General features: G+C 42.1%; 1 pseudogene; it reads right to left on the bottom strand.

Moving 5' to 3' along the window:
• Positions 1–1,325: 1,325 nt before the first annotated feature.
• On the bottom strand, positions 1,326–21,786 carry LOC145363468 (Ig heavy chain C region, secreted form-like; annotated as a pseudogene).
• Positions 21,787–22,812: the final 1,026 nt, after the last annotated feature.

Below are 22,812 nucleotides of genomic sequence, written 5' to 3'. Positions count from 1 at the left end.
ACTTCCCACGGGGCCTCAGATGGCTGCTTCCAAACCCGAGATCTCTACCGCATAATGGACAACAGCAGCGTAGGACTATCACCACTACCAAATCGCCCGAAATATCTGTATTGGACAGCAAATTTCCATTTCCTGCATTATTTCTGGATCAATATCCTGTAATGCCTTACAGCGAAGTGCGCACGCATACACCATATGTGTACGTCAATTTGCTCGCCACGATCATCTCAAGGGAAATTATGGATGAGAAACAGATTTTGACCTTTCTAGCAGCATTAACAAATCCAAAAGGAACACAATAAACTGTTGACAGAGCATAGAAGCCGTGGACATATTTGAAAATAGAAGTAAGAATTTTCAAGTCATGTTGCTATTGGACCTGGGAGCATTAGAGGTGAACAGGCACAGGGTGGTGGGTTAATAGCGATATGCAATGAATTCGGAAGTTGGTGAAAACTTTTGGATGGTTCTGGTTGGACTCGGTAACATGAGAATGAGTCTAAGTGAGTCGAAAGATTATAATTTTGATGCTCTCAAAATTAAACTCAAGATTTGTCAGTCTCTGTCCACCTAATGCTGCATCAGATATGCAACGTCAAAAATGAGGAGCAGTGGAGCGTGTAGACAAAACGCAATGAGATACTGCTGGCTGGTATCTGCAAGCAAGTGCAATGGAAAAAGGTGTCTTTGAATTTTGTGCTCGAGAAGCAGCATCCGGTTATAGAATATGAGGGGGTTAATGTTGTGGAAAGCGAAGGCATTTCACTGAAACAGGTTGCCTTTCTAGAACTGGATTAAACCAGACAACCAGTGTTGGTGAATGAATGTGGCTCTATAGGTTGAACAGATACTCCTTCACCTTCATTCATTCCATTCTATGGGTAAAGACTTCATTGTCAAGGAATAAATCACAAGATCACTTGTCAGTAAAGTTGCCAAGACCGCTTATAAGTTAGTTTGATCAGGTGATAGAAGCCCTGAGCTTTTTTAACTGGGTAAATGCAATGTTATTGCACATTTGGAACCTTACAGTATAGACATAATTTATCTTTTCCTGAAAATATAAATCATCCCCTCAAATATGTCACACACATAAACCAGGAATAGGCAAGTACGAAAGTTTTCATTTTGCATTTATTGCGTCTCGTCAGGCCGATACATATAGAAAAAGGGCACTAAAGCCTCCAAGAGGTCTTCGACAAAATGACAAATTGTATTAAATACTATTTTGCTCATTTGAGGATCTCAGATTCTAAACACAATTATCCTTCATTGAATGACATAGTTTTATGTGTTAGCAAAGTGACAAAGCAAGTATATGCTGCTCTAAAGCGTGATTGTGCCTTCATATGATTGGGAGATTTGCTCGTTCCAATTACCAAAAAGAAATGAACCGAAAGTGGTGACACTTTTAGAGAAAAGAACAATTGAATCGTGGCGGGCTATACACAAGATTTCAAACTGTCAGTTAGGGCAAGCGAAACATTAACTAAAGTTGGTTTACCATAGGAGTTATTTATACTTCGGATTAAATTCCTTTCAAGGGACGGGTGTCCCACTAAACAGGAATAAGTTGTGCCAGTGTTCCACTCCGCCTCTGTGAGCCTCAATCTGCTGGCAATGAAGCTGGAACCATCTCCTTTCTCGCTCACTGCTTGACCGGGGAAACCCGAATCTAAAAGCGTGTCATTGGCCAACCAAGCAATATAAATTTCAGCAGGATAAAAGCCAGTGGCTATGCACATCAAAGTTGCCATCTTCTCTGAGTCAATTTCGGCCGCTGATGGTGGCAGAACGTACACTTTAGGACTATTCATCGCACCAACTATAAAAAGAGAAAAATGCATACATTTCGTAAACCAAATCTTTATATTCCCTCATTTTCTTCTATCCAGTTACCTCTCTTAGAAATATCAGAGACTGCAAATGTGTAATGCTTCCTATCCCTCAGAGTTTTAAGGCATGTTTTCCTTGTTCATGAGCATCATTAATATTCATTAATTCGTTGTGGTTTGATGTTATTTTGAACAGATTAGAGAAATAACCTTTCAGGTACTGACACGTTTTGGGTTTTCAGCTCAGCGGATTCTCATATGGTAGTTTTTATCCATGTGGCGACTGCTGGGTTCCAGGACTATGTGAAGTGTATTATACGAGCATTTAATGATAGAATCAGATTTTTGTTTCCGTTTAACAACATTGATAATTGAACCAGTCTCTGAACGAGTTTTATCTACGCTTACCCTTTATTTTCCGAGTGGATCGCTTCTTCGGTGTTGGTAATTCACTTCCTTCTGCGATGCAGACATATTCCACCCCAGTGTCCCACTCTGCTGCTGTGACTTTCAGTTTACTCATGATCGTTGTTTTACTTCCACTCCATTCAGGAGATTGGGTCTCAACTCCTTCCGTTCTCATTGTCCCATCCACTTGCCAGGAGACACTGACGTTTTCTAACACAGTGTAACGGACTTCACAAACAATTGTTGCTGTCTTTTGGACCCAAATCTCCGCAAATGAAGGGTTCAATATATTTATGGAAATGTCTTCCTCGTAGCAATCAACTAGGAAGAATGTGAAGGGTTATTTTAATGTTTCATGTTGAAATCACTATTGGCAACAACTACTCCATGCTGACAAAAAACAAACGTGGAAAATACTTACTGCAATATGCTTTGAGATTATATTACCTTGTTGCAGCTGAGCTGATGAGTTTCTGTGTGCTCCTTGCCGCATTAATTTCCTCCTTATGGCTCATTTCAATCATTTCCCAATGAATACATATGTGCAATCAAATGTCCAAATAAAGTAAAAAAAAGTTCCCTGCATTTCAGCTGAGATTATACCCCTAAAACCAACTTGCCCTTCATCCGATTTTGCAGATATGTCTCATCACTTGACACGAAAGTCACTCTCGCGTAGAATTTGGCAATGTTAAAGAGGAAAACAAATGCCAGTTAAGTTCAGAGTGTTAAGCATTGCTGGGTTTTTCAAGCAAATCAAGCATATTTGTTTTCAAATGTAGAGTGGCCACATATATATTATTATGATGATATGTCTGACCCTGAGGTTCACAATATTTATGTGTCTGAAAATGGGCCGGCCTTCTGTATTACATTCCATACCACTGGTTCATTGACACAGAGACAGCAATACTAACCAAAATGGGAAATAAGCCATTTAAATTTCGGTTAAAGACATATCTCTGGCCAGAGAATAAGAACATAGGTGTAGTTAGCACTGCTGCCTCACAGCGCCATGTAGACAGGTTCAATTCTGGCCTCAGATCACTGTCTCTCTTTAGTTGGCACATTCTTCCCGTGTCTGCGTGGGATACCTCCGGGTGCTCCGGGTTCCTCCCACAGTCAAAAGATGCGTGGGTTGGTTTCATTGGCCATGGTAAATTGACCCTGTTGCCAGGTGATTAGCAGGGTAAATGTGTAGGGTTACGGGAAAAGGGCATTAGTGGGTTGGTGGTTGGTGCAGACTCAGTGGGCCGAATGGCATCCTTCTGTGCTATAGGGATTCCATGAGCAGGAGAAGGCCATTCGGTATTTCAATTCTCTGCTCCCATTCAAGATGACAAGCATCCTTGTTATGGACTACATCTCCCTGCCCACAAACACAGGCCGCTTGATTGCCTGAGAGACCAACACTTAGACCTGGTAGACGACGAAACATCCACAGGCCTCTGCGCTCGGGAACTATAAAAGACTTAGAACCATTTGTCTAATTAAATATTCTTCAACTCACTTCAAACAGCCCTGTTACCTTAAATGGTGCGCCCACATTCTGGAGATCCCGAGCAAGGAAAGGACTCTCTCAGTGTCGATGTAAATTTTTTTCAGGGTCGAGTATGGCGTTATAATTTGACATTCTACTGAACTATTCGCCTGAGCGCATAGTCCAAACTTACTCAATCTCTCATCATTCATACACACTCTCTTTCTATGAAACCAGCTTGTGAACTTTCATAATAACATACACATTCTAAGATGTCTGTCCTGAAATGGGAAAAGTAAAACACAGCGAAAAAGGCGAAATGTTTACAAAGCCCGAGAATTGCAGTAAAATGTGGTTATATTCTCCAATCCAGTGCCATCGAAATAAAGGACGGCAGAAATTGACTGCGAGTTCAAACTGGCAATATTCCCTGGTCCCTCCAGCAGCACAACAGTGCCCGCGGGTTTCCAAATGGCGTGGTGTAACGCCAATGGGGTTTCCCAGTCACCGCAGTGAGATATGAGAATCCCACCACCGGCAAACAATGTGCCACCTCTCGCTGCCAGGACCACATGGTAGGAGGCCGGAAAATTGGGTTTTCCGTTCTAATTGCTTCCTCGATCTGAACGATAATTTTCTGAATTCGTGGTAATAGTGCACCTCAGTCAAAAAAGAAACCCATATTAGCTAATTATGTGACTTAATAAAAAGCTTAATTTTCTCTTGTTCTTGCCAAAATTTATTTCTCCACATTTTCTCACATTACTCACCTTCACCCAATTGTTGTTCACGTCTGTGGTAGGTAAAATGTTAGAATCCGTTATCAAAGAGGAAATAGCGAGGCATCTTGAGCGGAATTGCTTGATAGAGCAGACGCAGCACGGTTTCGTTAAGGGGAAGTCGTGTCTGACGAATTTATTGGAGTTCTATGAGGATGTGTCTAAGGCGGTGGATAGAGGAGAGCCGGTGGATGTGGTCTTTCTTGATTTTCAGAAGGCGTTTGACAAGGTACCTGACAAGAGGTTATTGCAGAAGGTAAGGGGGCATGGAATTGGGGGTAGGGTGTTAGCGTGGATCGAGGATTGGCTGTCAAATAGGAGGCAGAGAGTGGGGGTCAAAGGGTGCTATTCGGATTGGCAGTTGGTGACTAGTGGAGTGCCCCAGGGGTCGGTGCTGGGGCCTCAGCTATTTACCATTTATATAGATGATGTGGAGGAGGGAACCAAGTGTATGGTGTCGAAATTTGCTGATGACACCAAGATTGGTGGAACGGCAAATTGCGCGGAGGGTGTGGAGAGTCTGCAGAAGGATTTAGATAGGCTGGGCGAATGGGGCAGGAAATGGCAAATGGAATTTAATGTTGGCAAGTGCGAGGTGGTCCACTTTGGTAGGAAGAATGGTAGGAAGGACTATTACTAACGTGGCGAAAAACTGCAGCAGGCGACGGCGCAGAGGGACCTCGGGGTCCTTGTGCATGAGTCGCAAAAACCCAGCCCGCAGGTGCAGCAGGTGGTCAGGAAGGTGAATGGGATGCTGGCCTTCATAGCGAGGGGGATTCAATATAAAAGTAAAGAGGTCTTGCTGCAGCTGTATAGGGCATTGGTGAGGCCGCAGCTGGAGGACTGTGTGCAGTTTTGGTCGCCGCACTTACGCAAGGATATTTTGGCCTTGGAGGGAGTGCAGAGGAGGTTTACTAGGCTGATGCCGGAGTTGAGGGGGTTGAGCTATGAAGAGAGGCTGAATAAACTAGGCTTGTACTCGTTCGAGTTTAGAAGAATGAGGGGAGGTCTCATTGAGACGTATAAGATGATGAATGGGATGGATAGGATAGAGCTGGAGAGACTCTTCCCGCTCAGAAAGGACAGTAGGACTACGGGGCACAGCCTCAAGATAAAGGGGGGGTGGCGGTTTAGAACGGAGTTGAGGAGGAACTTCACTCAAAGGGTGGTGAATCTCTGGAATTCTCTGCCCGTTGAAGTGGTGGAGGCTGCCTCGCTAAATATTTTTAAGACGCGGGTTGATGGGTTTTTGATAAGCGAGGGGATTAAGGGTTATGGGGAGAGGGCAGGAATGTGGAACTGAGCCAAGACAGATCATCCATGATCTTATTGAATGGCGGGGCAGGCTCGAGGGGCAAGATGGCCTACTCCTGCTCCTGTTTCTTATGTTCTTATGTTCCTATGTGCCTCATTGCAGTCCATGTTTGTTCGCAACATAGTTTACACTTCCACCTTGCTCTTTACTATATATTGAGATGTACCCCTCTTTGACTTGGATATATGGAGATTAAAACCCCTCCCCCACGCCGACCACAACAACTACATCCACAATAATTGTATTGCATTTGTTAGAAGTTGGTGTTGCATATTGCTTAATGGTATGTCCAAGAGTTTCACTCGATCGGAAACGAGTTCATAAAGAACTCCATAACAAAAGCTTTGATTTCACGTTTGCGATTCTTAATTTCCATCAATTCAAATTCCACCTCCAAGTATTTACATCCTTTCTGCTCATTTACTCTTCTTGTCATTTCTGCCACTCCTGCAAACATTTTACCTTTGTGGATTGGTGTTTGCCTCACAATATAAATATCAATTGTTATCATCTTTCAACATGCTTCTATAAGTTCATTTACATCTAAACCACAATTTTTAAATCACGGCACATTCTTCCCTTTTCTGCCACCGAGAGACATACAGCACCTCTCTGAAACTAATAAGAAAATCACATTCAAAATACGGTCCGAAGTGGTAATCTCCAAATTTACTAACGTGCTGACAGTGGAACGGATTTGCTGCCCAGAATTCGGCACCCTATTCAATTTCGTTCAAAGCTGTGTTGAAGAAAGTTTGAACAGGATGTCCTTGATCAAGAGCGAAGTGTTTCTGTTTGATCAGCCCTGGATCTTGTTATATTTAACAATTTTTTCAACCTTCCCGGCACTCCTCACTGATTTTCACAAATGCATCGCTAACTCTGCCTGTTCCTGAAAACATTTTTGGAACAGCAACCTTTTTTGTGATATTGGTTTTCCTTAATTGGCATCAACATAAAACATTAGTAGGGGAAAAGCCATGAAAAGTTTGGAAGTTTGACTGAAATATAATGACCCTTCGAGTTAATTTGAAACAACAGAGCACCAACGTGAATGCATTTTGCAACAAAATAGCAAAGAATGAAATCCCCGTGCAGGAAACGGATTGGTTTCACCAACTGGAACCTTCAGGTAATCCTCCCAGTCATTCTACTGAGATGCATTTCTTTTAACTTGGAACTATGTGAGGAAGCGTGAAACCTTTAACTGTATCATTTAAACATTGTTTTCTGTTATTACATCTAACAAGGATGGTCACTTTGCCTGTCTCTGCCAAATGCCCTTTTAAATCTGTGACTCCGCAAAAACAAGCACCCATGCCTAATTGCCTTTCAGAAGATAATAGTGAGTCCCTTTCCTGAAATGCTGCCATCAATGTGATGTTTGTCCGTCCACAGTGCAGTTGTGTTGGGGTTTACATGATTTTGCCTGAGGGAAAATGAAGGAAAGGACCCATATATTTCCAAGTCAGGATGAATTGTGTATTGGAAATATACTGCCTCCTTCTCATTTCCCTGGGTCAAAATCCTGGATATCCCTCTCCAACACAACTGTGGGTTTACTTCAACCAGGTGGACTGCAGTCGTTCAAGAAGGCTGCTCACCCCTATCTTCTCAAGGGTATTCAGCGATGAGAAATAATGTTCGCCGACCCAACGACGCCCACAGATTCTTCTTGAATAAGTGTGAGGTGATTCATTTTGGGAGGACAATCTTGACTGCGGATTACTGGATCAACGGCAGAGTTCTGAGGAATGTGGAGGAACAGAGAGATCTTGGGATTTATATCCAAAGGTTGCGACTCAAGTTGATAAAGCCATGAAGAAGGCTTATAGTGTGTTAACGTTCATTAACAGGGGGTTTGAGTTTTAGAGCCCTGAGGTGATGCTGCAACTGTACCGGACTTGGTGAGATGACGTTTGGAATATTGTGTGCAGTTCTGGTCACCTCACTATAAGAAGGAGTTGGAAGCATTGGAGAGAGTGCAGGGGAGATTTACCAGAGGAGATACTGCCTGGTTTTGAGGGGAGGTCTTATGAGGAAAGGCTGAGCGAGCTGGGGCTTTTCTCTTTAGAGTGGAGAAGGATGAGAGGCGACTTAATTGAGGTTTATAAGATGTTGAGGGGAATAGGTAGAGTGGACGTGCAGAGGCTATTTCCTCAAGTGGATGTAGCTGTTACTAAGGGGCATAACTATGAGATGAGAGATATAGGACGGATGTCCGAGGTATATTCTTTGCTCAGAGAATGGTTGGAGTGTGGAGTGGACTGCCTGCTGTGATAGTGGGGTCGGACACTTTAGGAACTTTCAAGTGGTTATTGGATGGGCACATAGAACACAATAGAATTACAGGGAGTGGGATAGCTTGTTCTTGGGTTTGGACACAGCTCAGCACAACATCGAGGGCCGAAGTGCCTGTACGGTGCTGTACTGTTCTATGTTCTATGTTCTATGTTCTATCAGTTTGAAGTCAGGATATCAACAGCCGGATTTAACACAAATGCAACACAGCCACATGAAGACTTTACTGCATCACAAGTGGAAACATGCCGGCTCCAAAATGGCCCTTTTTGTCGTAGGATGATGAAAGAATGGGTCCCTCTATATTTCCTGGATTTGATGAGACTACTGTAACTTTCAACAGCCACTGTTTTAATGTGGATAACCTGGTGAAGCACAACAGCCGAACTTGGGAGCTATTACATTGCATAAGAAGGTATTACAACCTCATGATGCTTCCCAAATGGATGTGCTCCATTTTACGAGCTTGGCAAGAATCAGTCACCTTTTTGTTCGTGGAATTGTAATACTTGTTATTGCAAGAGTGCGTGTACGTGCCTCAGTTACTGTAGCCAAAGGACTTTCCTCAAGTGTCAACATATGCAGCAAAGACCAGTCATCACTGTACAATGAGAGCATCACATCATTTGACTGGAACTCGTACACTCGTATACTCGTATTCAGCGATACTGAATAAAGAATTGAACTATTATTTACTGCTAATACATAAATAAATGGTGGCTAGAGACGGGATGGAGAACTGACAAGATCAATTAAATTATCAAATGCCAGAGCATAACCTGATATTCTGGGAAGTTTTATATTTCCCGGTGCTATTGTAGAGATGCCTGTGCAATTATTGCACAGTGAATGTTTGTGTTCTGAAAAAAACTCCAATCATAAATTAGAAATAAATCATGAGAGGTGACTTCTTTGATCAAAAGCACTGGGCACTTGATTAGTTTTAGGGCATGAAAACTGTATTTGATTAGACCCTGTGATATCTCTCCCACTTGTTACTGTACTTTTTAGACTAGAAATGTGCGCATTTCTTTCCATTATTTGGTTGAATGCCTTGTTTCTGACTTTCAGTTGGCTGACTCGGAGCACACAGTATTGTGCTGCGTTAAAATAGTAAGTTCAGTATGGAAGAGAGAGGTGGTTACGTCTCCTCCTTCATCGTGCGGTGCCTTCATTGTCTTAATGCACTGCTCGGCACTGTGTCAAAGCATGTTCTCATCAGCAGACAACTGCACAATTAACTAACAGGCGTTTTCATCATCATAGAATCATCATCATCATCGTAAAAACCCTACAGTGCAGAAAGAGGCCATTTGGCCCATCGAGTCTGTAACAACCACAATCCCACCCAGGCCCTACCCCCATATCCTTACATATTTTACCCGGTAATCCTTCTAACCTACGCATCTCAGGACACTAAGGGGCAATATTAGCATGGCCAATAAACCTAACACGCACATTTTTGGACATCCTTTATCTGTTCATTTCACTGGATTCTCAGGTAGCTTGCTTGGGTCTACCAATTGAGCGTCGACTATCATCTCCTTTCCGAGGAGAAGACAAATTAATTGGTGTCCAAACATTTTGGGTTTGCTGGACCCTACTTGAATCTGCTCGTTATTGTACTCTCTTTTGGATATTGTGGCCGGATTAAGTGAAAAGTCTTATTTTTGAAACAAAAACATTCCAACAAACTGTGCTTACCTTTCGGGCTGTTGATCGTCTTCTTTCCGGTGAATTTTGTAGCTGGATGTGAAACGGTACAGGTGTATCTTGATCCTGTCTTCCATTCCCCGGACGGTAAAATGAGGAGGCTGCTTGTGCTGAAGGTCTGGTCCTGTTCCAGAGCAGTGGGGAAGCGAGTGATGTTCGAGCTCAAAACAGCTCCGTTCTTCTCCCAGGAAATGGTTATTTTGTCCGGGTAGAATCCTCTTATCAAACAAGTGAGAGTCGCGACGCTGGAACTTTGAAGCTCCTCTGCTGATGGAGGCAGGAGTTGGAGATTGGGCTTCGATGGCTCGACTGCAACAGAATAACAACCAGTGATTTCCATTCCTCCAATGTCATTCAGAAAAGAACGATTGTGTTTGCTCATCGTGCAATAACTCACCTTTCGACTTTTGTGTTCGTTTTGAGACCGGAGTCGATGATTCGCTCTGTTGTGCTGAACAGGTGTATTCAGCCCCACGATCCCACTCCTCCACACTGCTGGTCAAGCGGCTGATGGTCAGATACTGGTTTCTTTGTTGAGGTCCTTCAGTTTGAACACCTTCAATCCTTTTCTTACCATCCACTGTCCAAGAGATCCCAACCACACTGGGAACTGTGGATACCACTTCACAAATGAGTGTGGCAGTTTTCTTTATCCAAATTTCTTCAAGTGAGGGGTCACTGAGAAGTACTATGATTTCTGTCAGTGGAAAGTAACATAAACCCTAAATCAATGGCAGGCATTAATGGTAACGATTTCGTTTATACCGAGAATTTTAATGTCAATGAGAACCGTTAGCGTGGCAATTTTTGCCTTTGCTGGGTTTTCTTAAATGTGAATTATAATTTTGCAGTTTGGCAAGATGCTGATCTGAAACACAATTCTGAACGGCGCATTTAGACTGTGCAACTGGCTGAGGAGTACTGGCATATACAGTAAGGCGTAAAGAACTGCAACAGAAAGTGCCATGTGCAGCCAAATTCAGAAGCATAGATTGAGAAAGAAACAATAAAGTAGGGAGCAGGAGAAAGCGAGATGGAGAGGGTGGAAGCTGCAGGAGGTGGGAGTCAGAGAAATACGTGGAGAAGATATGAGATTGGAAGTTCAGCTCTTGGATGCCGAGTTCTCAAACGGTTTGTTTCTGCTTGAGACAATGTGCGAGAAATCAAGTGGTAGAGAGAGATACACAGAGAGGAAAGAAAACGAGTTACTGTGTGTGTGTGTGTGCACGTGTGTGTGAGAGAGAGATAGAGAGGTAGGGGGTCAGAATCGAAAAAAAATAGCTCGAGGAAGAAATGGCGGTCTATGTTTCTGTTCTATTCCACCGAGATTGATTTGGTGACCTGTCGCTATATTTTCGCAATATTGTTAATACATTATACTCAATACATTATTTACCCAAAGTATAACATTTATGAGGAGGCGTCTGAAAATTGTCTGTTGCAACATTTTCCCAATTGTCATCAACATCGGGTACTTCACGCACCGTAGTTGAAAAGGAGAAAGATAGACAGCAAAATGGGGACATTCAGCCTTTCAAAACCTCACGATCTCTTCTGAAAAGCATTATTAAGCAGCTTGGCCATTACAGCTGAATGAATTCCAACCAATTTTACTGTCGTGTTTAACTGCAACTTTTACTCTAACTGACCACACTCACAGGATGTCCACTGGGCAGATAACTGGCAGATGGAATGTAAGCATGAAAAGTGTGACGTGATACACGTTGAATGGAGTCAGTTGACAAACAAGTATTTGTTGAACTCGGAAATTATGTCGAAAAAAACATCCTTGACGTACATCTCCATAAAACCCTGAAGACCGAAGGGCATGATAGCAAGGTGGTGAAAAAAGTATTTCAACACTTGTCTTTCTCCATCGAGTTATAGATTACAAAATCAGGGAAATCATGTTATAGTTGTATCGACCTTTGGTGAGGCCATAGCTAGTGCAGTGCGCGCAGTTCTGGTGGCCAGATTGTAGGAAGAATGTGATTGAACTGAAGGGGTGCAGAGGAGATTCACTGGGATGCTGCCTGGCTTGCAGCATTTAATTACGAAGAGAGGATGGATAGGCTTAGGTTGATTTCTTTGGAGCAGAGAGAAATGAGGGCTGTCCCGATCGAGGCACACAAGATCATGAGGGGCATGGGCACAGTGGACAAGGAAAGTTGTGCCCTTTGTTAAAGGATCAGTGAGGAGGGGTTAGAAATTCAAGCTGAAGGGTAGGCATTTTAGGTGATTTGAGGAAATTCGATTTACTCCCAGATTGTGGTGACGGTCTGGCCTGCACTTCCTAAGAGGATGGTAGAGGTAGTTTGTCTCACATCCTTTTAAAACATGTCTACATGTGCACTTGTCACGTCATCACATCCAAGGCTATGGGGTCAACTGCTGGTGAATGGGATTAAGCGACAGTTCATGCTTCTTTGATGTCTTTGCAGATTCTAGAAGCCGAAGGGCCTATTCTGCAATGAATGTGCTGTGAATAAATGGTTCAATTGGCCTGCTCCAGGATCTCTAACAACAAAGTATGTGACATTCTGTGAATCTGAAATTGAAAAAAAACAGAAATTGCTAAAGATGAGTCAAACAGATTCCAAAGTCCTACTGCTTCTCTCGCCAAACATACTGCTGAGTTTTCATAAAATGTTCTGGATTTTCTTTCCAGGATTTTTCATGTTTATTGAATAATTTATATGCCAGCTTCCCAATGAATTGAATCCTGAAATTAAAATAAGATTGTATGACATCTGGAAGTTTGTGAGTTGGTTCCATTTCCTCACCTGAAGTTGATCTAATTTCTTTCCGTTTGTTGCTGTTGGTAGCAGAATGGGTCACTTGGCAGCTGTACGTGGAACCGCTGTTCCATTCCTGAAGCGGCAACTTAAGGATGCTGCTGGATCGGAATTTTCCATCTGTTGTCGCACATGGGGATGTAGTGGTGAAGCCAGACTGTAGGGCGTTTCCATTCTTCTCCCACCTCACTCCAATGCCTTTTGGTTTGTATTCACTGATCAAACAAATCAGCTGCACAAACCCCTCATCAGTTTCAGAGGAGAGACTGATGACTGGGGGAGTCGCTCCTAAAATTACAAATCAAGTCTTAGTCCCTTATTTGAATAAAATTAAATCTTTTTCAACATGGTTAGCCAAAATTTATTCCTGAGCCAACATCAAAATCGAAATGAAATAATTCTGGCAGAATCACATTGCTGTATGTGAGAGCCCGTTAACGGCATCATCTGTCTGAATGAATCAGTGCCTATATTCGAAAGATATTTCATGGTCAGTATAACATTTATGAGGATGTGAAAAGTGGGTTAAAGTATTTTATTTTTTCTTGGTTTGCCGAGTTAATCCGTTGTCGTGTATTACTTTCCACTTATATCATTAGCCTAACAAACCTGACAACACTTGAATTGTTTTCAAAAATATAGGACAGATATTTTTTGTTTAAGATGATATGATTGACTCTCAGCACTGAGTTGTGGGAGCTGATATCGTTGGCACATCGCAGATTGTATTCCCCTGACTCATTCCTATTCAACATTACAGTTGCCTGGAATTTCCTGCCTTTGCATCATTGTGGGACACAACTGAGGCGCATCTTACAGAGCGAAAATTAATGCTCTCATCAGGAAATTGCGTTTTGCCTCAACACCTTAAGAAAAACTCGACGCTGCAGGTAGCAGTGGACCTTCATTTTGAGAGCACAAATTGAGTTCACAGAAATTTCCAAGCTGTTTAATGTCTTTTTCATATTTATGGCCAATGCTAGCAAGTACAGATTCAACTCAGAATTCGTTGAGCAGCGCATTGGCAATCTGAATTTGAGATTTATTTTAAGACTGATCTCAATTTTCTCTGGCAAATTGCAACGGGGCATTGAGCGTTTCACAAGGTGTTGGATAACATGTTCAATTTTATTTAAAAAGAAATAGCCGTAACAGGTATGAAACTCCCTGGAAGGTTCCTGTGTACATTTATCTACTGGTGAATAGCTGTGAGGGAGCAGATAGGGAGCTGGTTCCCGTACTGTCAAGCTATGTTTTGAGAATCTCTTGATAACTTGACAATCTGGTTAGTAATAGAGTCAACATTAGGGCAGTCAGCTCCACATCTACCACTAGCCACCAATTATGAGCAGAATATTCGGGTATGGACATTGTGGTAAAGAAATTGAGATGACAATGAACATATAAATTTGCTCGCCATTAATTAAATTGATGACCAAATGTTTTTCCATTCAATGTGTCAAACATTTCATTCTTTTTGACTTGGCGCAAAGTTGTCTAAAATTAAATGTACATTGAATTCATTTTTTCCTTCCATATATGTTTTTATTTATAATATAAATGTGCGCCTCGGTGACATCATCTGACACTGAAACGAGACTACGCACCTGTGCACTGTTGTATACTGACAACCTACACCGCCACAAATAGCAATTGCTCAAATGTCACTGAATTAAGCAATTGTTAGTCCAACCGCCAATTCTAAATCATCACTCTTCATTCTCCTTTCCGTGAATTTAAAGCCACCAAAACCACGATTGACCGGTTTTTAACCATGCTAAGTATCTTTCTCGTGGTATTGAGATGCTGGCGTTGGACTGGGGTAAACACAGTAAGAAGTCTCAACAACACCAGTCTAACGAGTTTATTTGGTAACAAAAGCCATTCGCTGTTGCAGCGCTGCCCCTTCGTCAGGTAAGTGGAAGTTCTGTTCACAAACAGGGCATACAAAGACATAAGCTCAATTTACAAACTAATAGTTGGAATGACGTCTTTGCAGGTAATCGGGTCTTAAAGGTACAGGCAATGTCAATCGCGAGAGGGTTCAGTCCAGGTTAAAGAGGTGTGAAGTGTCTCCAGCCGTGGCAGTTAGTGAGATTTTGCAAGCCCAGGCAGTTCATGGGGGTACGTTGTCTACCTGAAGCGCTGCAGGAAAGAACGTCCTGAGGCATGGTAACTTGGGGAGACCGTGCAGAGGCTACAACAGATGAATGAAGATCACTCGACAATCACCAGGCCAGAGTGTCCTCTTCTTGTTGGAGAACACTTCAGCGGTCACGGGCATTCGGCCTCTGATTTTCGGGTAATCGTTCTCCAAGGTGGCCTTCATGACACACCACAGTGCACAGTCGCTGAGCAGAAACTGATAGCCAAGTTCCGCACACATGAGGACGGCCTCAAGCGGGGTCTTGGGTATATAGCAAACTTTCTGTAACCCCCATTGAGATTGTGTCTTTATATGCCCTGTTTGTGAACAGAACTCCCACTTACCTGACCAAGGGGCAGTACTCCGAAAGCTAGTGGCTTTTGTTACCAAATAAATCTGTTGGACTTTAATCTGGTGTTGTGAGACTTCTTAAAGTATCTTTGTCCCTTGAGTTTGATGCTTGATGACCTACACCATGCCCAGGTCAATCAACACTCTTATCATAAAATTCTCTGCAAATCTTTCCATGACATCCTTCTCCTAGATCACAGAATACAACTGGATGTTCCACAACGTGCAAAGCACCTGTGCAAGCTTATTTGCTTCCGATTTCAATTGCTCCAACATTGGTCGCCTTCCAATTAGCGGCCGTTCCTCATGTTCTGTATTTCTCCCCGAAGACTCACTGCCCTTCCAGCTGGCCTCTATCCTTTATATATTCATTAAATAAAGTAAAATATAAGCAAACAAATCCATCCCTCGAATCAAAGTTTTGCCAATTGGCATCTTCAGTGTCTCTTGTTAGACTTCAGTGTTTGACGACCCCATGAACTGCTTTGGAGTTGCATTTTTCTGCTAAAACTTCGACACTACGACTGTTCTTAACACTGCCAAAATCTTTAATAATAATTAAGCGAGTTGCTTTCTTAAAGATGGAATCCTACCTGTGTAAGTTAGATGTTATGAAACAGAGATGCGTTGAGTGTTAAGTAAGTGACTGATAGAATAATCACAATGCCAACACAGAAGGATTAAGATTAAAATTATTCTGATGGCATCATTGCTTCTTGCAGGGCATTCATTACACACACAACCTTCTGGTTAATACATCTATTTATCTCCACAAAATGATTTTACAATAGTGCGTTTTCTTTACCGACCAATACAAATATTGTTTCTGTCCAATTAGGGAATGAGAACTCCTCTTGATTATTAAGGATGTAAAATTTTATTCTGATTAACTGAAGCTAATATGTCAAAGAGCTGAATTCACTCTCTACCACATTGCTTGAGGCATAGACTGTCCGCAACATTGTCTCTGCACATTTGACTCGCCAAAAAGACCATAAGTCATAGGAACAGAATTAGGCCATTCGGCGCATCGAGTCTGCTCTGCCATTCAAACATGGCTGATGTTTTTCTCATCCTCATTCTCCTGCCTTTTCCCCATAAGCCCTGATCCCCTTTTTAATCAAGAACATATCGATCTCTGTCTTAAAGACACTCAATGACTTGGCCTCCACAGACCTCTCTGACAGAGTTCCACCGATTCACCACTCTCTGGCTGAAGAAGTTCCTCCTCATCTCGGTTTTAAAAGATCGTTCCTTTCGTCTGAGATTGTGCCATCTGGTTCTAGTTTTTCCTATTCTGGCACATCCTCTCCACGCCCACTCTATCCAGACCTGGCAGTATCCGGTAAGGTGCAATAGCATCCGCCATCAACCACTCCCACTCCCATCCCGCGCACCACCACCACAACTCAGTCGTCTAAACTCCAACGGGTACAGACCCAGAGTCCTCAACCGTTCGTCATACGACAAACTCTTCATTCCAGGGATCATCGCTGTGAACCTCCTCTGGACCCTTTCCAAGGCCATCACATCCTTCCTTAGGTACGGAGCTCAAAACTGCTCACAATGCTCCTAATGGGGCCTGCCCAGAGCTGTGGACAGCCTCTGAAGTACATCTTGCTTTTGTATTCGAGCCCTCTCGACATGAAAGCTAACACTGCATTTGCCTTCCTAACTGCCGACTGAACCTTCATGTTAACCTTAAGAGAATGTCGAACAAGGTCTCCCAAGTCCCTTTGTGCTTCTGATTTCCGAACCGTTTCTCCATTTAGATAATAGTCTATGCCTGCATTCCTGCTTCTGAAGTGCAGAACCTCACACTTTTCCAGATTGTATTCTATCTGCTACTTCTTTATCCATTCTCCTAGCCTGTCCAACTCCTTCTGCAGCCCTGCCCCTGCTTCGTCAATGCTGCCTGTCCCTCTATTTATCTTTGTATCATCTGCCAACTTAGCAACAGTCCCTTCACTTCCATCTTCCAAGTCGTTAATGCATATTCTGAAAAGTTGTTGTCCTAGCACCACCCCTGAGTCACCAGCTGCCATTCTGAAAAACAGCCCTTCATTCCCAATCTCTGTCTTCACATTCAGCCAATCCTTTAGCCAAGCCAGTATCTTACCCTGAACACCATGAACTCTTAAATTATTTCACATTCTCCTATGTGGCACCTTATCAAAGGCCTTCTGGAAATCTAAATATATCACGTCCACTGGTCCTCCTTTTTCCAACTTCCTTGTTAACTCCTCAAAGAAATCTAAAGGATTTTTCAGAGATGACTTCCCCTTGCCTGAATTTCAACTTGATATGCTCGACGTCCCCAAGACCATCCATTTCTTTCACTAAATCATCTCATGCGTCCTTTCCTGCATATACTGAAGATATACTGCACGGCATTGCTATCTGTAGATTCCATAATAAAAATATTCCCATACCCACCCCGGCAAAACCTTGCTAATTACAACTGTTCTGCTATTTGCGGCCATCGAAGAGGCATCGTAAAATAAACAGCAGCAAAAATCGTCCAATCATTTCATAGTAGAGAACCAAATTAGGCAAATTTGTGATTCGGCCTGTGCATAGGGTCTTATTGAAATCCACATATTGAGTCTGACTGCCTCATTTTCAAATAAAACTTGTCTGCATTCTGCCTGGACATTCTTGTAAAATTTATCTTTAGAAATTAATTCAGCATCCACTTCCATCAGGCCTCCTGGCAGTTCATTTCTTATCGTTACAAATCAAGACATCAAGCAATTCTTCAACCCGCATATGATGCATTTATCTACATCCAGTCAAAGACTTCTCCTTAATTACTCGGCCAAAGCCGTCTTTGTTAACATCCCTGCTACACCGTGGCTAACATGCCCTGCTATAACCAGAACAATTAAAATTAATCTTAACTAATATGCCGTAGCACACATACTATTTTAGCATTTTGTTACACACTGCTGCAGCAGCAAAACTACATTTCTCGCCACGCAGCTTTCCTTGATGTTTCGAACGACTGGTCCACCGCTGCAATAAAACAATACACATGACTTATGTTTCTAATCCAACCTGCACCTCACCGTTTGCTTTGAAAGTTCAATGGTAAAATATTCGTCTGTGCTGATGGCGCAAAACGGGTGTATTAGTACTGGCCACCTGTCATACAAACATTCATTAAAATCAATGGAAGGTAACGTGCCGAACCCATGCCCAAGTTTTGCACTGCCACGCGAGGCCAGATTTCCCGACCTCAGACTCCAAATCAACAAATTGCCTCTTCGAATAAAGTAAGGAAACAGACAACATAACATCTGAAGTGTAAGAAAACACTATTCACAACGAGACTTAGTATAAAAGGACAAAGAGAAAGCTTTTGAATATTTTGTTCAATTTCAGTTTCTCCTTTTTAGTTCAGTCAGTTTGTTTTACACACAGAGAGCCCTTATTAGCTGAAGGAGACAAGTTTCGATGTAAACATGGTTCTCGCAGAATTACACAACGCATGGTTAAATCTGTCTCATTTGCTGTGCCACACCAGCAGATGGCGAATCGAGAGTCAGATTTCCTCAATGATTGATCTACTGTCCATCTGCTTTCCACTGGTATTCACAAAACTGAGACTCAACTGGTCTGCTGTCGCTTACTCTTGGTCTGAAATTAAATCCACAATCCAGGTCAATGGGAGACATGGTAGGAGCTGGGGATGTTGAGATGGGGGCGCAGGGGTTGAATAAACTTGTCAGGTAGGTTGCTGAATAAGTAGCGCACTCCTGGCGCCACTGGAATAGAATAACACCATGACCAGTCAGTCCCTTACTCGATCAGTTGCTTTTTACCTTTGAGCAAATTCTGAAATGTACAGAAATTATTGGCCAACATGGCTCGATCAGACGTTAACGTTACTTTCCAAGCCATGGTTCACGAAAAGTGTTTTATGGGTCATATAAAACTGTAACCAGCATTTTATGAAACAATACATTACATTTATTACGTGATTGTAGAGCTCAGTCCTCACCACAATATTGCATAGATTTGTTCTGGGTTAGAAATAATATCTATTCATTTTACAAGTTACCAGGTCGGTCAGGATGAAAATTGGATGATTGGTTCCGTTTTAACTCTAAAAACCAGCATCACCTTCCCAATCAAGTCTTTAAAGTGTTTGTTGACAGCTAAGTTACCGTTAGAAATCTAATATTTTCAGCCTCTTTGTTCTAAATAGTTCTAAATGCCAGTCAAATCAAATGAGACAGTTTATGAAGTCAGGATCCGAAAAAGAGCTATGAATGTTACTTCACTTCTTCAGGCAATATTAATGAAAACATTAGTTCTCCTTAAACTTTGTGCACAAAAAACAATCTTATTGAAGTAGCAAGAAATGTCACTTACCAGGATTCACAGTCAGCACGGTGCCAGCCCCTTCATACCAGTTACACACAGTCAGTGATCATCCATTCCGGCCATGTCATAAACTGCCAATGAAGCAAAATCCGCTATTCAGTGTGCTGAAGCAACATCGTTACAAAGATCTTTCGTATATGTTGCATTTATCAACGCATCTGTATCCTTGATCTGTCTCCAACCGTGGAGAAATATTCCATGTGCTACATGTACACTTGTAATTCCTTAAAAGAAAGACAGTCCAGTGATTCAATATAAAGGACCATAATGGGGCATTCCAAAAATGAAATTCCATCGGGAACGGATTTCCAACGCTGTGCAGTTAGAGGTGTAAGGAACAGTACTGTACAGCCTGGTTCAACAGTCGGAAAGGAAATAACTGGAGTGGAGGTTTTTGTTGTGGCCCGCACCATCGTGTCACCATAGCTGCACATCACTTCACATCAGCACAATAAATCCATTATTCAAACCTTCGCAGAAAATGCTTCAATCATTCCAAAATATCGATTGGAAATTGTAGCAAATTGTTTCCTTCATATTGGAATCTGAGCAGCTGTCTCTCGCTCCTGAGGACTTGTCCAAGTCATGGAGAAACCTCCGTGCTATGTTATAAATGCGATTCAATGATTTATAAACATAATTGTCAAAATAAACAGAGAAAATGTTGCAATGCATCAATTGGTGTTTGAGGAGGACAGCAGTTGTTTAACCATGAGCTACCGTAGCCACTCAGAACGTAAAATCGGTTTGTTTTGTCTTCAGGAGTAGAGGACTAGTGTTTGTATTAAGAGAATCTATGATTCATTAACGTGGCACGTACAGCCACACAGCCGCAGAGATCAGTGCAAAAAGTTGTCATGTATAGTCATCCAAGCCTCTCAGTTCGAGACGTCTACTCCGATTTGAATTCACATCACACTGTCCTTTTTTCATTCTTTTCATTCCACTACATGCATTATCCTTCCAAAATATTCATTAATGACTTCTCGCAAAACCAGTTGAGGAACAGTTAACTTGTTCCAGTGTTAAAGAAAACAAATCTGAAGATAGTTTGTGTGTGACAGAAACCGTCTTCTCGACTGCTGTGGCAGTACGCACACAGTGGTCGAGCCCCGTTCAAAAACGGCTTCTCTGTTTATCTGGGTGTTAAATACAGTTGCTGCGCATCCACATTTCAAATGCTGGGATTTATCATTCTAGAACTGTCACCAGATGTTTAGAAATGTCCCCATTTCAGAATAGTATCCACAAATAAAATACAGTTTCAGCCTGAACAGCGTACAATATTGTCCTGCCTTTACTCGGAGATCGGAAGATACTTTTGCAGAACCGGAAGTTCAATCTTATTGTTGTGAGCCATCTCGAGCTTCGCAGAACATCACAATGTCCCTTTTCTCATTGTTTTCTTTCGACTAAACGTGCTAAACCTCCAGATTATTCATTAATAACTTCCTGCAAGACCAGTTGAGAAACAGTTAAAATGTTCTGCAGTTCAAGAAAACAAATCTGACGATAGTTTGTGTATGACGGGAACTGCCTTCTCGATTGCTGTGGTAGTAATCACACAATGGTCTCGCCCCGTTCAAAAACAGCTTCTCTGTTTGTCTGTGTTTTGAATGCATTTGCTGCGCATCCACATTTCAAATTTTGGGGTTTATGATCCTGGAACTGTCATCAGATATTTACAAATGTCCCCGTTTCACAATTGTTGCCATAGCTAAAATGCGGTTTCAGCCAGAAGAGCGAACAAGATTGTATTTTCTTCATTGGAGATCAGAAGATATTTTTGTATGACTGAAAGTTCAATCTTGTTGCTGTGTGGAGGCTTTACAGTAAAATGTGGCGCTGTCTTCAACTGTTAAGTCCTTGATTTGCAGAGAAAACGACTTGCTTCCCTTGTTGACTCTTTCAACATATCGGCCGCCAATGGTAATGCTTTCCCGACGTGTTGAACCAGGATTTTTCCGAAACCATCTTGTGTCACACAAGGCATAGCTACCAGCATCCCTTAGGACGCAGTTGATTGTCAGAGAATCGCCTGTTTCTTTAGTTGCCGCCCTTGGTGTTTGATCGACAGATGCACTGAAGGCATCTGTATGGAGAAAAGATACGAAATGAATTATTTGGCTGAAACAATACAAGAACTTGAAGGCAAAGAATTTTCCACAATGTATGCGCAACCACCCAATTTTATCCAGTTAACACACTTTTTTCTTCTGAAAGAAACTTACTTGATAACCACGTTAAAAGGAGCGCAGCCCAGAAAATATGCATTGTTTCTTCACAAGCACTGAAAACCTCAGCAGGGCGATCACTCGAACTCAACACTGAGTGCTCTGTGTAACGGTGGGCAGCTGAACATTGACTTTATAAACCTCAAGAGACAGCGTGAATTTGCATAGGGCGGAGTGATCGAAGATGATCAATCTGCATTGGTCAGTCTGTGCCATAGCTTAAAATATGACTACAATATCCATAATCACGCAATTGGAATTTGTATCCAATGAATTTGGAGAATCGGTTAGCGTTATCGGGAATACTGTCAACATGTTGAGTTGTTTTCCATTTTTTCTTTCCTTTTTTATTTTAAACCAATATTATTCCCTGAGGTGTGGCAGTTACTAGCAGGAAAAGCAGACCTCATGAATGTGAAAGTGGTCGTGATTCGCCTGTTTAAACGTGTACAGTTCAACTGACGCAGGTGCACATAAACTGCTGCGAGGAACGGAGTTCTTATTGATTCGATTAATAATATTATGTGTATTCAATCACTGTGAGAGAGCAGTGACATGGTTCCAAGGCAGGGTGTTGTGTGGCTTGGAGGAAAACGTTCAAGTCGCATTTTTCCGATCCGTTTGCTGTTCTTGTTTTACCCTTCAAAATAATTGCAGTTTCGAGTTTGGATTGTCCTTTCGAAGATGTCTCTGCAAATTCCTCTACACTGTTCAACAACCTGGCCATACAATAAAGTAAGATCAGTAAAGCCCAAATGTCATCTTTGAAATAAAAGATGACATGCAAACAATATGAATGAAGTAGCAATTCTTTAACTGCATTATTGGAAGTCAACCTTTGCTCATTTTTGCAGTGATCGTTTGACTTTCAGTTATATATTGCACTGAGCACGCGAATTGTGCAAACACTTTTGATAGGTTTCCACTGCAGAATCGGCAAAGATATTAGCCAAAACATAATTATTAAGATGTGCCAAATTGCTTCAAGTTCTGTCTGCTTTACTGGCTATCTTTGCATGTATTTCCTCTTTGACACTGAAGATGCTTTTCGAAAGGGCAAACAGAG

The sequence above is a fragment of the Carcharhinus amblyrhynchos genome, unplaced genomic scaffold (genome assembly GCF_965287045.1).
Source record: "Carcharhinus amblyrhynchos unplaced genomic scaffold, sCarAmb.v2.hapA scaffold_39, whole genome shotgun sequence".
NCBI lineage: Eukaryota > Metazoa > Chordata > Chondrichthyes > Carcharhiniformes > Carcharhinidae > Carcharhinus > Carcharhinus amblyrhynchos.
Note: the sequence above shows the minus strand (reverse complement) of the source record. Positions and strands in the feature narration are given on the sequence as shown.